Raw genomic sequence first — 23,082 nt, 5'->3', positions numbered from 1 at the left:
AATGATTATTTAATACTCTTTTTCATATATATATATATAATATTAATATTTAATATATATAATACCTTAAATTAAATATAACTATTTAATATTAATATTTAATTTATATATATATATATTAAATATTTAATTTATATATATATATATATAAATTAAATATTAATATTTGTATCTTCTCACTTTTATATATATTAAAGTTCGGTTATCTATTTTTAGGGTTTACAATTCATTTTAATGTTATTACTTGCAATTATGTTTTATGGAATATGACTTATGTTTAATATCATATATGTTATTGGTTATTTTATATATAATTTTCAGGTATGGCATCCGGTTCAAGAAAAAGTTCAAAAGAAAGAAAAGGAAAAACTCCTGCCACCTCGGACACGTTTTTTTAGCCAGCGTGATCAGATAATTAAATATGGCAAGGAGTTTTACCACAGGATAGTCTTTCATCCAAAGGTTATGGACTTTAGCTACTTTGCCACATCAGGGCTGTATTTTCACCACCATATAGAATATCAAGGTTTGCATCATTTTGTGGCTTTGAAATGTGATTTCTTTAAAGATCTTATTAAGGTCTTTTATTCCAACTTGAGAGTATTTGAAGCTGGTTTCCTCTATAGTGACGTGAACAAAACAAAGATAAAAATAAAACTATCTGATTGATTAACTCTGGCTGGTTTGAAATATCATGGGCAAAAATTAGCATTTCTAGACATCCCAGAGGAGATGCAGTTCGACCGTCACATAGCACTGGCATCTATGATTAGACCAGAGCTGCAAGGCCGAAATGTCAGAAATTTAGGAAGTCTTAACATTAACAACAGACTCCTACATTATGTCTACGTCCATATATTAGCTCCCAGATCAAGTAACTTTTCCCAACTCTTGCAGGAAGACATTTTTCTGTTATGGGCCTTAAAGAATAACATTTTGATCAACTGGCCCCATTATATCATGCAACACATGGTCAAATGCAAGGACAATGGGATGCCTCTTCCATACCCCATTTTAATTTCACACATTTTGGCTGTTTATGGCGTAGACTTATCAATTGATGTTACAGTCGAATTAGGGTGGGCACATTTTTATAATAAAAATACCTTGAAAAAATTAAGTGTCATGAATGTCAACGGGATTTGGATACATGGCAGGGATAATCATCATCATGGCCAAAATGTTGAAGATGAAGACCATGCAATGCCTAAGGACCATGCTGACGAGCAGCCTGCCGACATCACACAACAACCCCCAGTCCAGTATGATGGTCAAATGTTTTCCCAAATATGGACTGACATTCAAGGGTTACAAGAAGGATTAAATAATTTGACTATCAATGTTAATCGAGTACATAACAGGCTTGATAACCTCGAACAAAAATTTGATGACTTTTAGAGTTCATTTGAATAAACTACATTATCTTATTTTCTTTTTTATTATTGTAATTTAAATATGTTTTATTTAGTTGCAACATTTTTCATTTCTATTATTTTATGTCATATTATTGTTTACTTAATTGATGACTGAATTGTATTTTCTGTTCCATTTTACAAATATGTTATTACCCATCTACTTTGTAATGTTATAAATTTCTTAATTTTTTAATTGGTAAAAACTAACTTGTACAATTAACAAATGTATCTTCATTTCATTCTAATTTATGTCAATGATTTATCAAATTTTTAATTTATTAATTAACTTTCAAAAATTTTATTGTACATTTTTTATATTAAAAAAATTTTATTATTTAAATATTGACATCAAAAAGTAGAAATATAAAAAAAAATAAAGTAATACATGTTTATAAAATTAAAATAATAACACTTTCATAAACATTAATAAAATAATGTTAGAAAATATAATTATCATAATATATTTTGTTATTATTATTTATTATTATAAATATTATTATTTTCAATTTTATTAATATTATTATTATTTATTATAATTAGTATCATTATTATTTATTATGATTCTTATTATTTTTCTAATATTTATTATTATTCTTATCATTATTTATTATTTTTTTAATAAATTATACCTATTAATATAATTTTTTTTGTAATTATTATTATTTACAATAAATAATATTATACTCATTTTTAATCCAAGGGTAAAAGTGTAAATTATATATTCATCTATTAAATTTTTAATTTTTATCTATCATTAAATTTAAAAGCAAATATTTAAATTAAATTATTTTTAAATTAATATTTTATAAATTTTTTTAGTTAAAATTTATATATTTATCTTTTAATTATAATAGTTATAAACTTTTTTTTAACCTAAGGGAAAAATAGTAATCTTACACAATTATTAATTAAAAATTTTATTTTTATCTATCACATCAATCAATTCATTCACAAACTTTCACAAACTTTCTCTACACTTTTCACTCACTTTCCCTTAATTCAAACAACCTCACTTTCCACTCACTTTTCCTTCAAATTGCTCATTTTTCACTCCCCCTTTTCCATCCTCAAATCCAAACAAAGCCTATGAATCTAATAGCCTACAAATATCTTTTACTTTTCAATTAAAAAGAATATAAAAATAAAAATTAAGTGATAAAAATATAATGATTTAACTGCTATTATGATTAATTTATTAATTTTAAGATTTTGAATTTAATAAAAAATATTATATTTAAATTTTTAAAAATAAAAGAGTATAATAATTAATAAAATATGAAAACCAAAACGGTTATTAAAAGGGATATCCCTATATATATTAGTATAAATTTTTTATATTTTAAGTGGATAATATTTTAATTATTTATTAATTCTTTTCTCCTTTAATTATTTTTGTGAATAATATATTTTTTCTATATCTTCAAATAATTTAGGGATGTTATGTAATGTATAATATTTTATCTCCTAATTTCATTAGATTTTTATTAGTAAGTTTAATTCATATTTTATTATATATAAAATATTTTATTATATATATAAAATATTTGTAATTAAAAATAAAAATATTAATAAATTATTAATATTTAAGATAATTACTTAAACTCTAAATTAATTATAAAAATATTTGTAAAATGATAAATGAAATATAATTATAATGAAATTAAAATGAAAGTGTTTATTATTTTTTAAAAAATAAATTTTAAGGATTAATTGAGACAAAATTAAATTTTATCATATTAATTTTAAAACAAGATAAGTTTTTAAGATTTATTAGGATAAAATTAACGTTTAGGTGCCTATTTATAAAAAAAATAACATTTAGGATAAATGAATACTTTTTTCCTAATTTTATTATTTTTAGTTGTAATTTTTCTTGGCTAATATTTTTTAATATTTGCTTTATATTATTGATTTTATCCAATTCTTTTTCTATTTTATTATAGGTAAAATATGCAATTTTATTTATAATTTCTAGTCTTGTTATATTTTTTTATCAATTTTTTCATAGTTAGATCAAGTCTTTCATTCGTATTTTCAATTTTTTCTGTAAATGCCATTAGTATATTTTTTTTTTACCTGTACTTTAAGTTTCTGATTAATTTTTCTTTATTTTTATTATTAATTTACACAAGAGAATGTATAAAAACTCTTCCATCTTTGAAATAACAACTTTCTAATTAATATATGTCTAGTAATTTTCATGCACTTTTAATTTTCACTCTTTTTTAAAATATAAAGATAAAGATATTAATATATAAAAAAATAAACATATTCTATATCTATACTAATATATAAAAGGGATACCCTTTTCGGTAACTACCTTGATCTCCACTTTTTCTGACCATTATACCCTTTTATTTTAGAAAATTAGAAAAAATATTTTTAATCAAATTTAAAAACTTCAAACTAATAAATCTATACTAATATATAAAGGGTATATCATTGTCAATAATTATTTTTGGTTTTTATTTTTATATGGATCATTTTATCCTTTATTTATTTTTTAATAATTATTTTTTTTATGAGTAACTTTTCATTTTTTTTCATTTTTTCATTTTTTATTTTAATACAATGCAGACACATAGTGCCTTTTTTCTACTAGATGAATACTACAATCGTATAAATAATTTTACAAGAAAACATATCTGATAGAAAAGAACGGAGGAACAAATATGCACAAACTATTTTTGTTCCTTTCGATTCGTATAAACATATCCCTTTGCATGAATTATCCAATACGAAGTGTCTCGACCCCACTAGATAAATAATACAATCGTATAAATAATTTTACATTACTTATTACTATTATACCTTGAATGTAAATAATAAAAAAATCCTATATCTTCTAAAATTTCTAATATTTGTCTATGTATAATTATTAGAGGCACAGCCCCTCTAGTCTTTATAAATTTTTTAATACAAATATTTTAGTAATTTAATTCCTTTAAATTTTTTCATAAATCTAATTTGTTATTAATTAGTTAAACCTTTGAATATAATTCATTTCACCTTAATTGTTTAACTTATTCATTCATTTGTTGGAAAAGTTATATTATTCTCTATTTGAATCCAAATTTACTTAATAATTATTGTAAGTGACACAAATAAACTTGACAATTAACACAAAAAGAATTACATTATTTAGTAGGAGACAATTTTCTACTACATCCAAAAAAATAAGAAACTTATTAAAAAAAATTATTACAGAATAATACTAACTAAAATGTTGCAATTAAATAGTAGAGAAATCAATTTGATAATACTATTTTTGTCTTTTTTCCCTTAAACTTTTTAATTTCAATAGTGTAAATTAGTTTTTCACTTTTATTATTTGTTTATTATTATTTTAATTCATTTTGGTGGATAAAGGAAAAAATTGGATTAAAATATTATAATAATTAGTAATAATTATTATAGCTTTACAATAGTATAAAATAAATTGTTACTAAATATAAATTAAAAACAAATGTATAAAAAAATTATTAAAATAAAAGAAAAAAATCAATATATATAAAAAAAATAATGAAAATAATTAGATTAAAATATTTTCATAATTATTAATGAAAATTAATTATCAATTTCATCTTAAATTTATTAGTTTTAATAATATTTTGTATATTTTAAGGGGATAGTATTTGTTAACTTTTTTTAATTATTTTCTTTCTTTTATGTTGTTTTTGGTAGATAATATACTTTTTTCTATATCTTCAAATAATTTAGGAATGTTAAGTAATGGATAATATTTTATTTGCTAATTTCATTAAATTTTTATTATATCAGTTTTAATTCATATTTTTAAGATATATAAAATATTTGTAATAAAAACAAATATTAATAAATTATTGACATTTAAAATAAATAATTAAACTCTAAATTGATAAAAATAAATAAATAAATAAAAACTATTAATAAGATGAATTTATTGATAGAACTGCTAGATTTTAAGCATAAGAAATGCTCAAGATTAGCATGGTAGAAACATTGCAAGATTAGCATAGAGGTAATACATCTTCAGCATTCTAAAAAGCAGAAGAAAAAAAAAACTAAGAAAATTAAAACAAATCAGATGGGTACTGCAATTGAGTATGATTTATAAATAATTTTAACAAAAAATTATGTATATGCTCCATTCCCCTTAATGATACTAAGTTCAAGTTAAATTTATAGATGGCAAGAAAATCATTATGAAATTTGGCACGTACCTAGGACAACTAAAATAGTGTAATCTTGTGAGATATCATGTGGGATCTCAAGCCTGTTTCACTTCAAGCCAACAACTTCCACAACCAATAGGAAAATATGCATTTGTGAAACGAACAATAAAGTAAGAACATTGTCAAAAATAATTAACAATTATTTATAGTACAATAGTAAACTGAAACATTGTTTAGCGAAAGTGAACCTACTTATAAACAACTAAACATAACTATTAACAAAGATTGTCTTTAAAGAAGAGGACATTTTTGCTAGTTTATAATTATCATGTGTGCAACATCTCATGAAGATAACAAGCTAACCCTACATAGCCCTCTACTCTTTAGCTTTGGCTTTGGAGCAATTAGTGGAATAGATAATCATGCATAATATTTTCTGTTAAAGATTGGAAAGTATTCCTCATGCTTTCTGCTAAACTATTTTCTAAAAGGCAGACTATAAGAATAACATGCAATTGGCAAGCCTAGGACAAATTGTTGAGCTTAAGTTTTCCAAGAAAGTATAAGATTACAAAGTGTGTTTTAATCTTTACTAAGGACTATTGGATTGAGTTGATTAACAGACACTCAACCAAATTTTTTGTCTTTGAATGGAATTCTAGGAGTTATTTAAAAAATTAATATCCATCTAAACCCTAAATGAAAAAAAAGATGAAACTAAAAAATCATTTGGCATTTAAGAGAAAAATAATGCAACCATTATCTACTTGTTCTGTACAAAAAACCTTAAAAGAAAAAAATATTAATCAAAATTCAAAAGTAATATCTAATAAAAGAATCGAACAAAACATAAAAATCTAGGTAGCTTATTATTAAGAAACCAGGGGAATCCGCAAACATGAAAAAGCTTTAAAAATGCTACTTACAGAAGAAATGTAATAGAAATATTACTTTTTACAAGATTAAACACCTAAAGAAAATGGCAGGTCCAGATTCTTTTGACAAATATTTATGGATCTATTTGTAGCAAAAATAAATAGACAATTAATAAAGTCCAGTGCTCTTGAAAGCTTCGGCTATTAAGTGAATACACTGTAATAGTTTTATAACTTTGAGATGAAATGTCACAGGCCCCTCATGCAAGCTTTATTTGGGCAGCACCCTTTACTTGATGAAATTTAATTTAATTATGAATAATTGGGCTTGTTAATCGATTTACATCTCTAAAGCAACAGAAATTACAGATAATGTTAACATCGATAATCAGTATGAACTGACCTGTCCATATACTTGGCCTTCTCAGCTTCCTCTCATGCTACTGCACGTGCTTCAATGACATTCTTAGGTGGTTCTGATTTTGTTTTCAAGGAAGTGGATGCATCCTTATCCTCCTCTTGTTTGCTAGCCCATGCAGCAATGTTCATTTTACCTAGTATCTAATAAAAGAATCAAACCCTATGAATCTATATATCAAGAATTATGTGGAAAAAAAAAGGAAAACTTGAGAGAGGAATATGACCAGGAAATCTCGTGACAAGAAAAACTCAAACTACTATACTTTCAATGACATTAAGATATTCAAAGTTTAAAATTAGAGAGTCAGACAATTTACCTTCAAAGTCAAAACCTGAATCGGGATCATAAACTATATCAAAATATGAAGATTCAATAGAAACCCACCATTAGTTTCATCTTCAACAACAACATCATCCCTAGGCTACTCCTCCTTCCCTGCTTTCCAATTCACACAATAAAATGTAAATGTCTTTTTGGTAAGGAAAAAAAAAATCGAAAGTAGCCCAATTCTCTATTGCTTCAACAACACAACGCCTCAATCTTCTTGTTTTCAAAACTTCAATCGATCAAAAAACTCGAAATCGCATTTCGCATAAACACAAAGAAAAATAGCACATTCGAAACAGATTCAAGTAACAAACAAGAAAAATGAAATTAAAAAAAAAAATGGTTCATGAAAAGGCATGCGTCCAAACTAGAGAGTAAAGAAAATAAAGAAGCACCGAAATTGTGAAAAAGAAAGTAAAAGAGAAAATCAGAGAGATTACAACTACCAAAAAGTATGGGATTGGAAAGGCCTCAACGAGAAGATGCTCCATCGACGCATGTTAACTTTGGTTAGGGTTTCGGGTCAAAACACAGTTTTGAAGAGTCAAGAGAGACGAAGGTGAATACCGTGTTTTTGCTCACTCTCTTTGTTTGTTTCTCGCTTGAATAGGGAATGAATTGTGGCAATTTCTTCCCTCTATTTTTTTTTTTGAATATCTTTGGTTGTCTCATGTTTACAACGGAGTTTAAATGTGTTATAGTGTTTAGACTATGTAATCCAAGCTATCAAATCATATTACTTTTCCTTAAGGAACTGAAAAGAATTTTTTATTGGAAAATAATTTTTTTTAAAAATTACAAAAGTAGACCCCCCCTCCCCTTTATTTATCAAACTAAAACTATTTACTGTGCAAGTTTATAATTCGGTCTCCAGAGAATCAAATTTTGACCATAGTAACACCAACGATGTTTTGATGATTACCGAAATTCCCGAATTCTGGGCAACCTTTTTTTTTTTTTTTTTTACATTTATAATAAATTGATTTTTTTTAAATAAGAACTTAAAATTTTTAAAAAAATTATAAGAAAAATTTGATTTTGATTATTATAAAATATTCTAAAGTCACTATTTTTCTTACATACATTTTAAGATAGATAAATAACATTAGTTTTAAGGATTTGTAAATGTTATTTTTAGAGATCTCAAGCATAAATATAGTATCATTAACAATTATGGGTAACACATGAGATAATCACATAACTTTTTAATACACAAACAAGTAATTAAAAATGATTGCATAATAATAAAAAATAAAAATAATAGTGTGATATTTTAGATCGATTAAAAGTAATAATAAAATAGTTAGATCCAACTCTCTATCAGTTTATTAGTTGGATTACTTATAGTTTCCTTGTTTATAGACTAAGCTAATTTAGGATTCTTTTTCATTCCACAACATAAGGGTCTGTGAGCTCCTTTCTCTCATAAATTTCTCTATTTGATTCTTCTTCTTCTCTAGATCACTAATCCCTTCTGTCTTTTCTTGGAATTCAGGCTAAGAAGCTTGTTTTGGAAGATTGAAGTTCATGGGTTGAGCTTTAGAAATAAATTCTTCTTCTTCTCAGTTCTTGGCTGTTCTGAGCCAACTTTCAGGTGAGGGGAGCTAGAGTGCATGTTGAATCTGAGTTTGTTTTCAAGTTGTATTGAGCCTATGTGTTAGATTTCATGGATTGCATGTGGCTGGATTTGTTGATTTTCAGGTTTTGATGGAAATTTTTGAAGTTTTGGAGGTTGCTGTATGAATTTGCGCCGGGCACATGTTCTTAGCACCAGACGTACATTCATCAAGGGCAACCATTTCTTGATCATGCCGCGTGCGATTGTAATTGGGAGCCTTTGGATGAGTTCACGTCGGGCGTGAGGAGAACCACGCCGGGAACGATATCAGATAGTGGCCTTGTTTAGTAAGTTACTAATATGGCGTCGAGCGTAGGGTAGGTGCGTCGGGTGTGGAGACCTCTAGAGGTCTCTATCTAGACGACACCGGGCGCAGGGCTAACGCGCCGAGCGTGGAGACTCCTATGAGTCTCTATCTCAATGACGCTGGGCATGGGGATTCTACGCCGGGCATGGATGAGTTTTAGAACTCTCTGGTTGATTTTAGGCCGGGCGCGCGTTGGCTGTGTCGGGCGTGGATGAGCTTTAGAGCTCTCGGGTTGGATGTAGGTCGGGCGTGAGCTGGCTGCACCGGGCGTGAGTATGTTTAGTAATGTTGATTCAAAATGATGCTTATGCATGTTTAAATTTGAAGATTTGATCATGTATGTATGATATATGATGTATGGTGGTGTATGATTCATATGTATGCTTGGTAATGATATGTATGAATGTTTAAATATGATATGACATGTGTGTATGTTTATATGAGATGATATTGATCATGATGGTGGATTGACCATGTATGGTGTATGATGCATTATTGCATGTGATGCCTTATGACATGTGTCTAGCCTAGGACTTGAGGAGAGGGAAATATTTTTGAACTAGAAGAACTCACATAGAGTTTCTTGAGAGTGGTGTTTGGATAGGCCACTGATATAAATGAGAGTGATACTTAGATAGGCCACTAGTTTTGGGTGAGAGTGGTGCTTAGATAAGCCACTGGTTTGGGTGAGTATCTTCTAAGTCCTTAGCTAGTGTTGGAGCGGAGTATGAGGTCAAGGGTTATTCCCTTAACCAAGTACTGGGGAAGGTGCGTGGTTCCTTGCGGATAGTCGGTGGGCAAACTCCACAAGTGACTTGGTAATGCATGCCAAGGTTGTGGTAAGCCTGTACCCAGCTGTGTTATACCTAACGGTGGAACCAGACTTCCAAGTGTGTAAGTGACATAATTTGAGTAAACCCGAGTGAGGATTTATATCCTGATTAGTTGTGACCGAGCGGGCGCATTGGGCGTGAAAACGATTGGGGTGGTTTCAGTAGGATTGGGATGTCACTTATATTACTCTACTGTTAGGGAGATCTCTTAGGTGTATGTGTGACAACGCATTAGATGATTGATATGTATTGATATCTGTCATCAGTTGCTATTATTGCATGATTTCTTATATGATGAAGTGTGTGGTGTTGACTTCATGTTTGATGAATTGATGGTTGATTGAGATGGGAGCCCCTTTGGGACTTGATTGGATGAATGTGTAGTATAGATTTTTTTATTCTATACTTGTATGATTGATTTTTGAACTCTAGCTTACCCTTCTATTTCCATGTGAATGGACTGCGATGATCATACTATGTATGTGAGCAGATCAGGGTTAGGTTGGAGTAGGTTGTTGTGACCGTTGCGAGACGTGAAGTTTTATTCTCGTGTCAGAATTACCATTTGGGTAATTGTTTTGTCTGTGCTTGACCACCTACACTAGGGTGATATTATTTTTGGGATGACTGTACATATATAATGTTATATTTTGTACATAGAAACATAGTTATTATTATTTTTATATATAACTGTATGTATGAGTTATCCAGTTTTTGTATTTTTCTTAGTCTACTAGTTTTTAGTGCGATTCCATTGAGTGTAAGGACCACGGCGGGTCGTTACAATTTTCATTTTCTAATTTTGAAATTTAGAAAATGAATTTAATTTAACTATTTACAATAAAATTTCATAAAATATTTTTAATATAAACTTTACAATTAAAATTTGAACAATAAATCTATCTCTATATATTAAATAAAAAATTATCTTGCATATAATATTTTTAAGAATTTATATTCAGTGAAAGTGATTTTAGGTTTTATCCTTCAATTTGAAAATTTTTAAAAATTCTGTTATGTTCTTATTCAATTCTATTTTTATTTATTATTTTTATTTATAAATTAAATTTTAATATTTTTAAAATAAATTATCAATAAATAAAAATAATATTATGTCACAATATAAATTATTTATCATAAATATAAAATATAATTTATATATTTAAAAATATCTATTTATATAAACTTTAAATATAATTTATATATATTTAAATATAGTATTAATTTGTACTTATAATTTATTATAAATTTTAGTTAAATATAATAAACATTTAACATACATAGGCTAAAGTATTAGTTTATAATATATATCTATAATAATATGAAAATAATCATATTATTTATGAACAATAAATAAATAAATAAAAATATAAATAGAATTACATCTTAGGTCTTACAAATAAAAATATTATGAAATATTTTGATATTATTTATCTTAAAAAATAAATATTCAATTCCATTAAATATTAATCATATTTAGCAACCAATATTTAATTATAATAATTAAGTAATATATAACATATCTTATTAAAATTACTCAGAATAATTATATCAAATAAATCATAAAATATTAATAACAATAGAATAAAAAAAAATAGGTACATTTTCAGAAACACTGAAAATAACAGTTTTCTATTTTCAAAATTTAGCCTCTTTTTTTTTTGAAAATATTTTCTTTAAAAATATTTTCTAATATTAAAACTAAGCACATTTTCATATATATTTTCTATTTTCTTTAAAAATAAAAACAAAACAATAAAACTAAACAAGCTCTAACTTATTCATTTTTTTATTAGAGTTTGCTCCTAGTAATAAAGTCCCCCATAACAAAATCTCACAAACCTCTTATCCATTTATTTTACGATTGAACAGTAAAAATCAAAATTTACTTATTTTATAATAATTAAAACATATTTAAACATTTAATATATTTATATACTTTGTCACGCTAACATATGTCATCTTGATTATTGCTCACTTTAAAGACATAAATCTTTAATTATTTGGTTCCAAGTTGAAAATTAATCTTATAATTATACTCAGAAGATATTGAATTAAATATATTTTTAGCCAATAATTTTTTATTTTTTATTTTTATTTTTAGTACTTGAATAATTATTTTATTAGTTTTAGTCATTTAACTTTTACCAATTTTCAATTTTAGTCTTGGAATTTTTTCTTCCTAACATTTTTGATTCTCAACGTCAAGATTCTTTGTTCATGAAAGAAAACTTGAAAAAATAAAGTAAAATAAAATTTATTCTTGAAAGTAAAAGTAAAAATTAATAAAAGTTCAAAAGTTAAAACCATATTTAATCCAAAAATACTTTTATCAAATACTAAAAAATATTGTCGATATCAAAGAAATTTAACATTTTATTTTATGATGGTAATAATGAAATAATTTAAAATTGTTTTGCAATAAAACATATTTAATAAACCATGTAGTCATGTAATTTCAAAAACAACAGAAATTAATTTTTTTTTTTCATTTTACAATACTAAAAATATATTTAACTTTCAAGTTTCTCGCTCCTAATCCAATCATGATAACTTTGTTATGTGCATCTTTCTTGAATAATTTATATGGTTGTATGATTAGTGGACCTAATCTACAAGCTAATATTTAGTGAGACAAGATCCCTAGCTCTTGGTTGGATGATTAGTGGAAGATAAACATATTATGCGAAAACTACAAGGCTAACTATACCTAGTCTTCAACGGATTTGGAGTAAGGGAATATAAGGTATACCGTATGGTGCCGAACAGGACGAGCAATCCGAATGCTTTGCGTACCCGAACCCGCCGAGTACCCGACACCGTCGACCCCACACGAACGTACGGAACTTGTCGGTACGGTCGGCCAAGGCCAACGTCATTACCAGACTTAATTACAAGTAATTAATTAGCATAAACTTAGGATCAGTCCCCTAATTTCCCGGGGCCCAACCCATAATCACGGCCCAACACGAACACCTATAAATAGAACTCCTGAGAGGTACGCAACTACTTTTGACCTACCGCATTTATTACGCCGAGTACTTACTTGAGCGTTGGAGTGTCTTTGCAGGCACCCCCCCCTCTCGCTTCGGACCGCCCGGATTGAACGAGAAGACCGAGACCCAAGACCCGACCTACTACAACAAGGATAATTGGAGTGTGTATCCTAACACAGGAACATTTGGCGCCCACCGTGGGGCCGAAGAGACGTTTTCAGCCCCTTTCTTAACTCTACGACTGAGACCGAGATATGGTAGTGACCCGCAAAGGACAATCAACAACGACCCAACCGACTCAACATTAATACCGAAGCCAATCCCGCCATGACTAACCAAGAGCGTTACCCGTACGGAATGCCCCAAACTCAACCGGAACCCGTGATACAGCAGGTCCAGCCGAATACTGACCAAACCCAACCAAATTTACAAGACGACCTCCGCGCGTTGCGGGAAGAAATGGCCACCATACGCAGGCAAAGAGAAGCCGACGCCCGGGAACTAGCCGAGTTACGGCGGCAGAATGCCGAACTCCGGAACCTGAACCAAACTTGTGTGCCGTCCACCCCCACAGCCGTGGAAGAATCTGCCTATCACGCCCCGACTGAGCCGGTAACTCGAATACCGAGCACCTCATTGATAGCCAATAGGGCCGAAACCACCGTCCATTCCCTAAGACATCCCTTTTCACGGAGAATAATGGAAACAACCCTCATGGATCATTGGAAAAACCTCCCAATTGAGAAATATGACGGAACTTCCGACCCCGACGAACACCTAAATGTTTTCCTGACGCAGGCAACTCTCTCCACCCAAGACGACTCGGCCCTGTGCCAAATATTTCCCACCTCACTGAAAGGAAGAGCTCTAAACTGGTTCACCAGGTTGCCGAACTCTTCCATCGACTCGTTTGGCGAGTTGTCATCCCAGTTCACTTTGCAATTTGCGACGAGCAAGCCGTACAGGACGACCTCGTTGGCTTTAGCGGGAGTGCGTCAGGAGAAGAAAGAGGGTCTGAGATGTTTCATGGACCGGTTCAACAGGATTGCCATGGAGATCGGTGATCTCAACCCAGCCGTGGCGCTGGACCGGTTGAGCACTGCCCTCAGGCCAGGACCATTCGTCAATAGCTTATGCAAAAAGCCACCTGTGGACATGAATGATCTCCGACGCCGAGCTGAAAAATACATGCAAATGGAAGAGTTGGCCGAAACAAGAAATCAAGCTAGAGCCGAGGAGAATTACAACCGGAAGGAATCTAGCCGGGAACCAACAAAAAAGATCAATGCCGACCCCTCAAATTCCCGCCCCCCGAGAGGACCTCGTTACACAACGTACACTCCCCTCAATGCTAGCAGGGCTAAGGTATTGGAGCAAGCCCTCTCGTCGGAAATCTTGATAATTCCGAAAAGAGCGAACACGCCCCCAAGGGCGGACAAGGCGAAAGCATGCCGATTCCACCAAAACCGGGGGCACTTGACGGAAGAATGCTCGGCGCTAAAGGACAAGCTTGAGGACCTTATCAAGCAAGGGCACCTGAAGAACTTTGTCTCACCGCAAGACCACCGACCAAGAGGGAGAGATGAAGAATACAGTCGGCGAACGTCACCACCAAGGGATCGACGTCACAGGTCCCGTTCGGCCGAAAGGAAGGACCATTCACGAAATTCAAGAGAAGACAACACTCGGCCGAGAAAGATAATAAACACGATCGCCGGGGGTTTCGCCGGAGGAGGCTCCACCTCTTCGGCTAGAAAGCGGCACCTCCGAGCAGTTCGAGATGTAAATACCGTGAACCAGCAGAAAGCACCGAGGATGCCGACCATCACATTCTCGGACCGAGACTTTCGTGGTGTCGACCCCATCCAAGACGACCCTATGGTGATTTCAGTCGAGATGCACAACTGCATCGTGAAGAAAACCTTGGTCGACCAAGGGAGCTCCGCCGACATCTTGTACTGGAATACTTTTGTGCAGCTAGGGATTCCCGAGGAGAGCTTAGAGCCATATCACGAACCCCTTGTCGGTTTTTCTGGCGGAAGAGTGATGACGAGAGGGTGCATCGACCTGTATACCCGTTTCGGGTTCGACCAAAAGACTTCCCGAGAGATCAAGATCCGATACATCGTGGTACACGCCAACACGTCGTACAATGTTCTACTGGGCCGACCCTCGATCAACACGTTGGGGGCCATTGTTTCGACCCCCCACCTGTGCATGAAATTTCCATCGAGGGATAAGCAGGAGGTGATCACCGTGCATGCCGACCAAAAAACTACAAGGGAGTGTTACCTCTCTAGCCTGAAGGTGCAGCCTCTGGCCGAGCCACCCGCGACAGCAAGAAGGGTAAACGTGGTTAGACAGGAGACAGCCGAGAGCATCGACCTCGATCCTCGTTTAGGGGAAGTGGAACGAATTGAGGCCGCCGAAGACATCGTCCCTTTCCAGCTCGGCCGATCACCCGAACAAATCACCCAAATAGGATCCCAGTTGAGCGAAACTGATGCAAACCGAGTCAGGCAAACTGTCCGAGACAACAAAGACTTGTTTGCTTGGACGGCGTCAGACATGCCTGGGATAGACCCTGGTTTCTTGTGTCACCGATTAGCAGTGTGCCGAGACGCCCGACCGATAGCCCAAAAGAAAAGGAAAATGGGAGACGAGAAACGAAGGGCTGCAAATGTTGAGGTGCAAAAACTATTGCAAGCAAAGTTCATCCGAGAAGTTACCTACACCACGTGGCTGGCAAATGTAGTTCTGGTCAAGAAGTCAAATGGCAAATGGAGAATGTGTACCGACTACACCGACCTCAATAAAGCCTGCCCGAAGGATGCATACCCGCTCCCTTGTATTGATCGGCTTGTAGACGGTGCGTCAGGGCACGCAATCTTCAGCTTCTTGGATGCATATTCAGGCTATAACCAAATAAAAATGCACCCGGCCGACGAGGAAAAAACGGCGTTCATCACCGAAAGCGCCAATTTTTGTTACAAGGTAATGCCGTTCGGGTTGAAGAACACTGGGGCAACCTATCAGAGGTTGATGGACAAGGTATTCCGAGATCAAATCGGCCGCAATATCGAGATTTATGTGGACGATATGGTGGTGAAATCTAACTCCATGGAAGATCACGCGGCCGACCTCGCCGAAGCATTCGGAGCATTGCGTAAACATAACATGCGACTCAACCCCGAGAAGTGCACTTTCGGGGTTAAGGGAGGTAAATTTCTCGGCTTTATGCTATCATCGAGAGGCATAGAAGCTAACCGAGACAAATGCCAAGCTGTAATAGATATGCGGAGCCCGAGCAGCCTGAAGGAATTGCAGCGCCTCTCTGGAAGACTGGTTGCCCTGTCCCGATTCCTCCCTCGGCTAGGCGACAAAATCAGTCCGATGACGAAGCTCTTGAAAAAGGCGTCGACTTTCGCCTGGAACGAATCAAGCAAAGAGGCCTTCGCGGCATTGAAGACAGCTTTGGCGACCCCTCCGACCCTGACGAGACCGGACCGTTTGGATCCGCTGTTGGTATACTTAGCCGTATCAGACGAAGCAATCAGCTCGGTTCTGGTACAAGAAAAGGGAGGCTCTCAGGTTCCCGTCTATTTCGTTAGCCGACTTCTTCAGGATTCCGAGACCCGATACCAACTTATTGAAAAAGTCGCTCTCGGATTGGTACATACCTCCCGACGTTTGAGACACTACTTTCAGAGCCACCGAATGGTCGTGCACACCGATTGCCCGGTTTCCAAAGTCCTAGGAAAACCCGAACTCGCTGGGAGAATGATGGCATGGGCTGTCGAACTCTCGCAATTTGACATTGCATATAAGCCGAGAGGGCCGATCAAAGCGCAATGCCTGGCCGACTTCGTGAACGAGTTACACCCCCACGGCCACTTCGAAGAACAATGGTGGACCCTCCACGTGGACGGCTCCTCAAACAGCCAGGGGAGCGGAGCAGGTGTAATCTTAGAGGGGCCGAAGGGCATTACCTTGGAGCAATCCCTGCGTTTTCGATTCAAAGCCTCCAACAATCAGGCCGAGTACGAAGCCCTGATAGCCGGGCTCAGATTAGCCGAAGACATGGGCGCGACGAGAATCAAATGTCTGACCGATTCTAAGGTTGTGGCCGAACAAGTAGGTGGTAATTTCCAGGTCAAGGACCACGTGATGATGAAATACTACCACACTTATCAAGGGCTGAAGTCAAACTTCCAGGAGGTGTCGGTCGAGCACATCCCACGAGAGAACAACACTCGAGCCGACCGGTTGGCTAGGCTAGCCACAACCAAAAAACCAGGTCACTTGAGAACCATCATCTAACAGGAGATCGACCACCCCAGTGTTGACACGGAGTTGATAGCAAATGTCGATGCCGACCACACCGCACCAAAAGATCCCCCAGACTGGCGAGCCGAAATCAAAGCTTTCATCATTGACGGGGTCACACCAGACGATCCAGCCGAGGCCAAACGTTTGCGAACCCAAGCCAGTAGATATACTATCATTGCCGGGCAACTGTACAAACGTGGTTTCTCTACCCCGCTGCTAAAATGTCTCGACCCCCATGAAGCCGATTATGTGACGAGAGAGGTGCACGAGGGAATCTGCGGCCTGCACTCAGGAGCAAGGACAACTGTCTCCAAGCTCTTACGGGCCGGATACTACTGGCCGACCATGAGCACCGACTGTGCAGCGTTTGTGAAGAAGTGTCTACCGTGTCAGAAGCATGGGAACCTAATCCACCAGCCGGCCGAGCAACTACATTGCATTCCCCCCGCATGGCCATTCGCTACCTGGGGAGCCGACATACTGGGACCATTTCCGATCGCCAAGGGACAATGCAAGTTCCTCATCGTAGCCGTGGATTTGTTTACCAAGTGGATTGAAGCCAAACCCCTGGCATGCATCTCTGCCCTCCAGGTTCAAAAATTCCTATGGAAAAACGTCATCACCCGCTTCGGCGTCCCTCACACGCTAGTGACCGACAACGGCCTTCAATTCATCGATCGAAAACTCAACGAGTTCCTGGCTGGCCTAGGAGTACAACACAAGTTTACCTCGGTGGAACACCCACAAACAAATGGGCAGGCCGAGTCGGCCAACAAGGTCATCCTGGCAGAATTAAAGAAACGGCTAGGGGAGGCAAAGGGAGCATGGGCCGAGCAACTACCCGAGGTGCTCTGGGCATACCGATGTACCCCCCAATCGACTACGCAGAAGACCCCTTTTCGCATGGCTTACGGGTCCGATGCGATGATCCTAGTGGAAATCGGGGAACCGTCATTCTGCCGAACCCACTTTGATGAGGCAAACAACGAAGTCGAACTCCGAACAAACCTAGACGCGATAGAGGAGGTTCGAGACCGAGCACTGGTTGTGGCCGAGGCCACCAAACAACGATACAAGAGAAGGTTCGACAGCAAGGTGAAGCCTCGAGCATTCCGAGAAGGAGATCTCGTTTGGAGAGCCATGGGCGAAGCAAGGAAAGATCCGAAGCAAGGGAAGCTCGCCCCAAACTGGGATGGGCCCTTCCGAGTCCGACACAACCTGAATAACGGAGCATTCAAGCTGGAGCACCTGTCCGGAAAGCTTATCCCTAGAACTTGGAACTCAACTCACCTAAAGATGTATTACAGTTGATGTACTAGTGCACTCTTTTCCTTGACCGACTCTTTTGTCCCTAAGGAGGGTTTTGGGTCGGCAAGGTTTTTAACGAGACACTTAATTAATAAAAAACTTATTTCATTATCTTTCCTCATCCAATATTATGCATATGTAGACCACAATGATGCGGAACTCGATCTCGATCGACACGTACAAACGCCGAGCAATCCTCGGCCGACCGCTTCGACGTTCTACCGAGCCCGACAGGTTTCCCTGCCGAGTACCCTCCTCGGCTAAGGATGCACCTAAGCCGAACGTTACACGTACCAACGCCGAGCAATCCTCGACCGACCACTTCGACGTTCCACCGAGCCCGACAGGTTTCCCTGCCGAGTACCCTCCTCGGCTAAGGATGCACCTAAGCCGAACGTTACACGTACCAACGCCGAGCAATCCTCGGCCGACCACTTCGACGTTCCACCGAGCCCGACAGGTTTCCCTGCCGAGTACCCTCCTCGGCTAAGGATGCACCTAGGCCGAACGTTACTCACGCACCAACGCCGAGCATCCCTCGGCCGACCACTTCGACGTTCCACGAAGCCCGACAGGTTTCCCTGCCGAGTACCCTCCTCGGCTAAGGATGCACCTGGGCCAAACGTTACGCACCAACGCCGAGCATCCCTCGGCCGACCACTTCGACGTTCTACCGAGCCCGACAGCTTTTCCTGCTGAGTACCCCCCTCGGTTAAGAACGCATCTAGGCCGAGTAGCATACCACCAGTATTCAAACCCAACATAACGCCCCGACTCCCAATGGGTCGGGCCCATCACGATTTGACCGAGCTACCTCCTACTCGCGTAAGTAGAACAAGAACCCGCTACGCACCATACATGGCGGTGGCATCACTTATGGCCGACCTAACCGACCTCTCACAAAGAAAACCCTCGGCTAACCCGAGACCGATTCATTTTAACAGCATCCGAATAAAGTCCCATTATTAATTTCCACCGAGTTAAAAAAGGGAAAACCCTCGGTTAAGCCGAGGCCGATTCTTTTTAACTTAGCATTCAAATGCACTCTCATTATTAATAATGGCAGATTGAGCCGGTCGCTCGCACAGGTTTCGTTTCTATCGCGTTGTGAAAAAACCCTCGGTTGAGGCGCGTTCGGTTCATCAACTTGAAATAAATCTATTAATCAGTGCCGATCAAAATGGCTACTTACAAAAAATTAAATCAGCCTACACCCCCGACACCTAAGGCCGAGCTAACAAAAGGCGCTACCGGCCAAATTACAAGTAATCCCTAAACCTAGCAGGCTATACAAGCCGATCCTATTCAACCGCCGGCTCCACCGGGGTCCCGTCTCCGACGACATCAATTATTTGGTCATCTTCCCCAGTTGATTGCACCGGGGCCCGACTAGACATATTCTGGCGCGAAGCCTCGGCATCTGGCTCGGCTCCTTGGGGGAACTCGGCATAGCTCATAAACTTGCCACCCAAGAAGTCCCGACTAACATCAAACTGAAAGTCAGCCGGGACGTCGCAAAAGTGATAAGCCTGCCGAACAGCATGATGGAAGCCGGCGTCACGTTGAGAGAGAATTTGCTCGGTGGCCTCGGCCTCGAACTGCGCAGCCGACTCCTTAAGCCGGGCGATCTCATTTGCAGCAGCGGCAGCGTCGACCTTCATCTTTTGCACGGTCAGCTTCAAGTCATCGGCCTCCCTGCGATACGCATCGGCGACTTTCTTCAATTCCTCAGCCGATTCAGTGGCCTTGGCATTAGCACTCAAGGCATCTTTCACCGTCGCCTCAGCATCTTTCAAACGGCTTTGGAGCCTCTCGGCCGAGACAGCCGACCTCATCATCACATGCTTGGCCATAAGGGAAGTCCGAGCATCAAGCTCACAGAATAGCTTGTACTCGGCCTCCGTTGACATCCCCTCCAAGTATTGAAGTCCTCCCCCGGTAGTAACGTCGAGACTGACCAAGTTCTCGACCTGCACGTCCGAAGCTAGGAGGTTGGACCCCGCAACAACAGCAGGAATGGCGAAGGCCCCACACCCTGTTTGATCCAGTGATAGCTGCTTCGGCCGCTTGGAGGAAGTGCTCGGTCGTTCCGACTCAAGGTTTTGTTCGGCCGCTCGAACCCTAGACGACCCCCCTTTCTTTTTGGGATCGGACGCTGGAATCAGGACGTGAGGAGGCTTGTCTCGTTGTGCCTTGAGGGCCGACCTTGCCGGCGGCACCTTTCCGCTCTCCTTTGCTTCCTTCGCCCTCTTGGCGAGCATCGCGACCACGTCAAGTTTGCCTCCAGCCATCAATCCTACAACAAAGCAAATTTTAACATCAATTAAAAACGGTGCTACATTACCGAAGCCTAAGGTACATACCTAGCAAGACCATCTCAAAATGAGACGTCTCGAAAATATCCAGGAGGCTTCGGACGGGTAGTTCCTTCAGCAGTTGGTCGAGGAGTTCAACAATCTCTATGTCCTGGCAGGGAGATTTGATTTTGATATAGCCTCGTAACGAGTCGGACGCCTCGTCCAGTAGAAGGGGAATAGGGGAGTGTTTTCGCGATCATAGAAACAATCTCTCATGTCCGACCCCCAACGAACCTTAAAAAACCCACTCTTAAACCCTTTGTAAGACGAGGTGAAGGCTTGAAGAAACCCACGCTTCGGCACCCGAGACAACGATACCCACTTCATCGGTTTACTCGGCCGACACGTATAAAAATATAGAAACGCCAACGGTCGAGGCGTGAGTCCTAAGCATAGACAGAGGTTTCGGAATGCCTGCATTGCCGCCCAAGCATTCGGATGTAATTGGGTCGGCGCAACATTAAGCACTCGGAGCACACCCATCTGGAAATCATCAAATGGCAATTGGACCCCGAGATCTTCGAACCAGCACATGTAGGCGTAGAAGTAGTCGGCCTCGTCGTCACCTGGTTCTAGAAAGACGAAATCAGTGTTCGGCCCATCGTCCTCGCACGACTCGGCAAGCAAAGGAAATTCTCCGTCTCCACTGCCAAAACACTTCTCCAAAGAAACAAAGGTGTCTAGCATGGCTTGGTCAGACCACTTGGAGAAATATATGCCGACCTCTCCGTCTACCCATTCATACCCCGACATCTCCAGAGAGCCATAATCAATCCTCGCTCTCGGCTTAGGTCTCGAGATGACCTTACGTTTACCTCGATCACCACCGACCACTTCCCTTACACCCCCCTGAATCTCCACGTCGGCAGGCCCTACCCCGACCAAGCTCACCCCCCTCTTGTCAACTTCGACAGCTCGCGCCAGGGCTATACCTAGATTCGGCGGTGCCGAGATCTCAACCACCTCATCCCCACTATCTTCTGGCTCGGGGCGGTCGGAAGGAAACACTACCTCGCACTGCAGAGGCGGCAGCCTAGATATCTCACTTGACCCCGACCCACCTCTACTTGAATTAGTGTCCGAACCCTCCGAGGACGTCCAACTCATTGCCGAGGAATATCCCCTATCCATTTATTGCTAAAAAATAACGAATACAAAATTTACCTTACTCGGTTAGCTCGGTCGAATCTGATTGCGAGAGAGCTCGGAGAATTTACAGCAAGTAAATTCTCACACCCCCTCCCCCTATTTATAGGTGAGGTAAACGGGGAAGGTGAAAAGCCTCAGCAAGACCGGGACCGTTCGATCTAGAACATCCAACGGTCCAGATTAAATAACCGTTGGGCCCATAACCGCCAAGGCCCACGTGGCAAGTCACACTCGTTTCAACCTCGGCATGACCTTCAACACATAAAAAGACCTCGGCACAACAATTAATTCCAACATTTGAGGCCCACTCATCTCGGCGGCCTCGGTATCGGCCCCCAACATCTAAAAAGGCCACGGCACGACCTCAAATTTGAGCATTTTCAGGTCGCTTCTATCAGAAATCTCGGCATGATTTCCAGGCCACCTTGTCAACTCTAGGAGCCCTCCACCGGAGTCCACGCGTCGATTTCACAACGCGTAATCCAAGGAGGGTTCGGCTCATCGACACAGCTCGGTGCGGCGTTACTTCAGGAGATTAAACCCCCCCCCCCCCCCCGAATTCAAGACTCGCGAGAAATAAGGCCGACCTACCCGAAAGCCAGGCGTTCAATGGCTACGTTTTCTTTACCGTCTTCGTCTTTTCTATCCTCGACGCTGAGGGGGTTGTATACCGTATGGTGCCGAACAGGACGAGCAATCCGAACGCTTTGCGTACCCGAACCCGCCGAGTACCCGACACCGCCGACCCCACACGAACGTACGGAACTTGTCGGTACGGTCGGCCAAGGTCAACGTCATTACCAGACTTAATTACAAGTAATTAATTAGCATAAACTTAGGATCAGTCCCCTAATTTCCCGGGGCCCAACCCATAATCACGGCCCAACACGAACACCTATAAATAGAACTCCTGAGAGGTACGCAACTACTTTTGACCTACCGCATTTATTACGCCGAGTACTTACTTGAGCGTTGGAGTGTCTTTGCAGGCAC

At 38.0% G+C, this 23,082-nt stretch overlaps 1 protein-coding gene across 3 annotated transcripts in view; it reads right to left on the bottom strand.

Annotated features, from left to right (window-relative positions):
- LOC109802022 (uncharacterized) overlaps nt 1–23,055 on the bottom strand; it is a 48,832-nt gene extending 25,777 nt beyond the window's left edge. Inside the window, exons 1-2 of one of the 3 annotated variants that reach the window (XR_014432942.1) lie at nt 7,182–23,055; nt 5,618–7,005 (exon numbers count right to left, since the gene is read on the bottom strand). The gene's annotated coding sequence lies outside the window, so the exon portion shown is untranslated. The remainder of the gene's footprint in view (nt 1–5,617; nt 7,006–7,181) is intronic. The other 2 variants (XM_083072264.1, XM_083072266.1) reach the window with 2 other exon arrangements.
- Nucleotides 23,056–23,082: the final 27 nt, after the last annotated feature.

The sequence above is a fragment of the Cajanus cajan genome, chromosome 4, assembly GCF_000230855.2.
Source record: "Cajanus cajan strain Asha chromosome 4, NIPB_CcT2T_4, whole genome shotgun sequence".
In the NCBI taxonomy this organism is placed as follows: Eukaryota; Viridiplantae; Streptophyta; class Magnoliopsida; order Fabales; family Fabaceae; genus Cajanus; species Cajanus cajan.
This window is presented reverse-complemented; position numbering and strand designations above follow the sequence as displayed.